The sequence below is a fragment of the Harmonia axyridis genome, chromosome X (genome assembly GCF_914767665.1).
Source record: "Harmonia axyridis chromosome X, icHarAxyr1.1, whole genome shotgun sequence".
Taxonomy (NCBI): Eukaryota; Metazoa; Arthropoda; class Insecta; order Coleoptera; family Coccinellidae; genus Harmonia; species Harmonia axyridis.
This window is the reverse complement of record NC_059508.1, coordinates 35,837,733-35,842,732: the sequence shown is the minus strand read 5'-3', so window position 1 is coordinate 35,842,732 and position 5,000 is coordinate 35,837,733. Positions and strand designations below refer to the sequence as shown.

Below are 5,000 nucleotides of genomic sequence, written 5' to 3'. Positions count from 1 at the left end.
ATCATTTATTTCAATTTTTATAATGAAAAACGTTCACGTCCTTTCGCGCCTCTCGATCGTCGTTTACGTGATGCATCGGTCAGCCCTAGTTTACGTGGTGCATCGGTAAGATCGAGTTCACGTTCTGCATCGGTCTGCCCGAGTTTACGTGGTGCATCGGTAAGATCGAGATTACGTGGTGCATCGGTAAGATCGAGTTCACGTTCTGCATCGGTCTGCCTGAGTTTACGTGGTGCATCGGTATGATCGAGTTTACGTTCTGCATCGGTGTGATCTAGTTTACGTTGTGCATCGGTAAGATCGAGATTACGTGAAGCATCGGTATGATCGAGTTTACGTTCTGCATCGGTCTGGACTCTGAGATATATTTTCGACGTGAAAATGTTCCGATACAACTTTTGAACCAGGATAGTTAGAGAGATGATTTTTTCTGGGATGTACGTTGATTGGGGAATGGATTGTGGAAAATAACTTGCCATGACCGAGGTGTTCTCGAATTTTTTTTTTTTTTCGAAAAATATTTTCTGATTTTGGATTTCACTCAAATTTGATTTCGTTGCCTTCTAATGTGTTCTAAAAGAGTAAATCAGTAATCAGAATCGAAAAATATTTTTCGGATTTTTTTTTTTTTGAAAAAAAATTTTCTGATTTTGGAATTTCCTCAAATTTGATTTGGTTGCCTTCTAATGTGTTTTTAAAGCGTAAATCAGTAATCAGAATCAATATTCATTGTCGACTTTAATTTTTATAAGGAAAAATGTTCACGTCCTTAAACGCCTCCCCATCATTAGCCCGAGTCCAAGTCGATGTCAGTCCCGAGCGGACGGTGTCAGATACTACCTATCGCCCCGGTCTGGACTTGGCGAGGTATTTCGACGTGAAATGTTCCGATACAACTTTTGAACCAGGATAGTTAGAGAGATGATTTCTTCTATGTTGTACGTTGATTGTGGAATGGATTGTGGGAAATAACTTGCCATGACCCAGGTGTTCTTGAATTTTTTTTTTTTTCGAAAAAAATTTTCTGATCTTGAAATTTCCTCAAATCTGATTGCGTTGCCTTCTAATGTGTACTAAAAGAGTAAATCAGTAATCAGAATCAATATTCATTGTCGACTTTAATTTTTATAAGGAAAAATGTTCACGTCCTTAAACGCCTCTCCATCGTTACCCCGACTCCAAGACGATGTTAGACCGGAGCGGACGGTGTCAAATGCGACCGATCTCCCCGGTCTGGACTTAGCGAGATATTCCGACGTGAAATGTTCCGATACAAAAATTTAACTGTGATAGTTAGAGAGATGGTTCCTTTTGTGATGTACGTTGATTGTGTAATAGAATATGGAAATAAACTTGAGATGACCGAGGTCTTCTGGGATTTTTTTTTTTTTTCGAAAAATATTTTTCGATTTCGGAAATCCCTCAAATTTCATTGAGATATGTCCTAATGTGTTCTTAAAACTTAAATCAACAATCAGAATTAATATCCAAAAGTTATTTCATTTTTTATAAGGAAAAACGTTCACGTCCTTTCCGCTCCCAAAAAGTGAGATATCATAGAAAATATCGCTATATTTGTTGTTTACGGCCATACCACGCTGAAATTGCCAGTTCTCGTCAGAACACTGAAGCCAAGCAGCGTCGGGCGCGGTTAGTACTTGGATGGGTGACCGCTTGGGAACACCGCGTGCTGTAAGCTTTTTTTTTACGTTCTGCATCGGTCTGCCGAGATAACGTGGTGCATCGGTATGATCGAGTTTACGTTCTGCATCGGTAAGATCGAGATTACGTGATGCATCGGTAAGATTGAGATTACGTGGTGCATCGGTAAGATCGAGTTTACGTGGTGCATCGGTAAGATCCAATTCACGTTCTGCATCGGTAAGATCCAGTTCACGTGGTGCATCGGTAAGATCGAGATTACGTGGTGCTTCGGTAAGATCGAGTTTACGTGGTGCATCGGTAAGATCCAATTCACGTTCTGCATCGGTAAGATCCAGTTCACGTGGTGCATCGGTAAGATTGAGATTACGTGGTGCATCGGTAAGATCGAGTTTACGTGGTGCATCGGTAAGATCCAATTCACGTTCTGCATCGGTAAGATCCAGTTCACGTGGTGCATCGGTAAGATTGAGATTACGTGGTGCATCGGTAAGATCGAGTTTACGTGGTGCATCGGTAAGATCCAATTCACGTTCTGCATCGGTAAGATCCAGTTCACGTGGTGCATCGGTAAGATCGAGATTACGTGGTGCATCGGTAAGATCGAGTTTACGTGGTGCATCGGTAAGATCCAATTCACGTTCTGCATCGGTAAGATCCAGTTCACGTGGTGCATCGGTAAGATTGAGATTACGTGGTGCATCGGTAAGATCCAGTTCACGTGGTGCATCGGTAAGATGGAGATTACGTGGTGCATCGGTAAGATCGAGATTACGTGGTGCATCGGTAAGATCTACTTTACGTTCTGCATCGGTCTGCCCTTGTTTACGTGGTGCATCGGTAAGATCGAGATTACGTGAAGCATCGGTATGATCGAGTTTACGTTCTGCATCGGTCTGCCCGATATTACGTGGTGCATCGGTCTGCCCTAGTTTACGTGGTGCATCGGTTTGGACTTAGAGATATATTTTCGACGTGAAAATGTTCCGATACAACTTTTGAACCAGGATAGTTAGAGAGATGATTTTTTCTGGGATGTACGTGGATCGGGGAATGGATTGTGGGAAATAACTTGCCATGACCGAGGTGTCCTCGAATTTTTTTTTTTTTCGAAAAAAATTTTCTGATTGTGGAATTTTCTCAAATTTGATTTGGTTGCCTCCTAATGTGTTCTAAAAGAGTAAATCAGTAATCGGAATCGAAAAATATTTTTCGGATTTTTTTTTTTTTCGAAAAAAATTTTCTGATCGTGGAATTTCCTCAAATTCGATTTGGTTGCCTTCTAATGTGTTTTTAAAGCGTAAATCAGTAATCAGAATCAATATTCATTGTCGACTTTAATTTTTATAAGGAAAAATGTTCACGTCCTTAAACGCCTCCCCATCATCAGCCCGAGTCCAAGTCGATGTCAGTCCCGAGCGGACGGTGTCAGATACTACCTATCGCCGAGGTCTGGACTTGGCGAGATATTACGACGTGAAATGTTCCGATACAACTTTTGAACCAGGATAGTTAGAGAGATGATTTCTTCTATGTTGTACGTTGATTGTGGAATGAAATACGGAAAATAACTCGCCATGACCGAGGTGATTACGATTTTTTTTTTTTTTCGAAAAAAATTTTCTGATCGTGGAATTTTCTCAAATTTGATTTGGTTGCCTCCTTATATGTTCTAGTAGCGATAATCAACAATCAGAATCAAAATCCATGGTCGGGTTTGATTTTTATAAGGAAAAATGTTCACGTCCTTTTTTACAACCCCGACTCATTGACGATGTTAGAACCGAGCCGGCGGTGTCAGATACGACCGATCGCCCCGGTCCCGATCGTCATTTACGTTGTGCATCGGTCTGCCCGAGATTACGTGGTGCATCGGTATGATCGAGTTTACGTGGTGCATCGGTAAGATCCAATTCACGTTCTGCATCGGTAAGATCCAATTCACGTTCTGCATCGGTAAGATCCAGTTCACGTGGTGCATCGGTAAGATGGAGATTACGTGGTGCATCGGTAAGATCGAGATTACGTGGTGCATCGGTAAGATCTACTTTACGTTCTGCATCGGTCTGCCCTTGTTTACGTGGTGCATCGGTAAGATCGAGATTACGTGAAGCATCGGTATGATCGAGTTTACGTTCTGCATCGGTCTGCCCGATATTACGTGGTGCATCGGTCTGCCCTAGTTTACGTGGTGCATCGGTTTGGACTTAGAGATATATTTTCGACGTGAAAATGTTCCGATACAACTTTTGAACCAGGATAGTTAGAGAGATGATTTTTTCTGGGATGTACGTGGATCGGGGAATGGATTGTGGGAAATAACTTGCCATGACCGAGGTGTCCTCGAATTTTTTTTTTTTTCGAAAAAAATTTTCTGATTGTGGAATTTTCTCAAATTTGATTTGGTTGCCTCCTAATGTGTTCTAAAAGAGTAAATCAGTAATCGGAATCGAAAAATATTTTTCGGATTTTTTTTTTTTTCGAAAAAAATTTTCTGATCGTGGAATTTCCTCAAATTCGATTTGGTTGCCTTCTAATGTGTTTTTAAAGCGTAAATCAGTAATCAGAATCAATATTCATTGTCGACTTTAATTTTTATAAGGAAAAATGTTCACGTCCTTAAACGCCTCCCCATCATCAGCCCGAGTCCAAGTCGATGTCAGTCCCGAGCGGACGGTGTCAGATACTACCTATCGCCGAGGTCTGGACTTGGCGAGATATTACGACGTGAAATGTTCCGATACAACTTTTGAACCAGGATAGTTAGAGAGATGATTTCTTCTATGTTGTACGTTGATTGTGGAATGAAATACGGAAAATAACTCGCCATGACCGAGGTGATTACGATTTTTTTTTTTTTTCGAAAAAAATTTTCTGATCGTGGAATTTTCTCAAATTTGATTTGGTTGCCTCCTTATATGTTCTAGTAGCGATAATCAACAATCAGAATCAAAATCCATGGTCGGGTTTGATTTTTATAAGGAAAAATGTTCACGTCCTTTTTTACAACCCCGACTCATTGACGATGTTAGAACCGAGCCGGCGGTGTCAGATACGACCGATCGCCCCGGTCCCGATCGTCATTTACGTTGTGCATCGGTCTGCCCGAGATTACGTGGTGCATCGGTATGATCGAGTTTACGTGGTGCATCGGTAAGATCCAATTCACGTTCTGCATCGGTAAGATCCAATTCACGTTCTGCATCGGTAAGATCCAGTTCACGTGGTGCATCGGTAAGATGGAGATTACGTGGTGCATCGGTAAGATCGAGATTACGTGGTGCATCGGTAAGATCTACTTTACGTTCTGCATCGGTCTGCCCTTGTTTACGTGGTGC

General features: G+C 41.5%; 1 non-coding gene across 1 annotated transcript; it reads left to right on the top strand.

Annotated features, from left to right (window-relative positions):
• Nucleotides 1-1,580: 1,580 nt before the first annotated feature.
• Nucleotides 1,581-1,699, top strand: LOC123688335. Its single transcript, XR_006749863.1, has one exon. It is a non-coding gene; the product is annotated as a 5S ribosomal RNA (ribosomal RNA).
• Nucleotides 1,700-5,000: the final 3,301 nt, after the last annotated feature.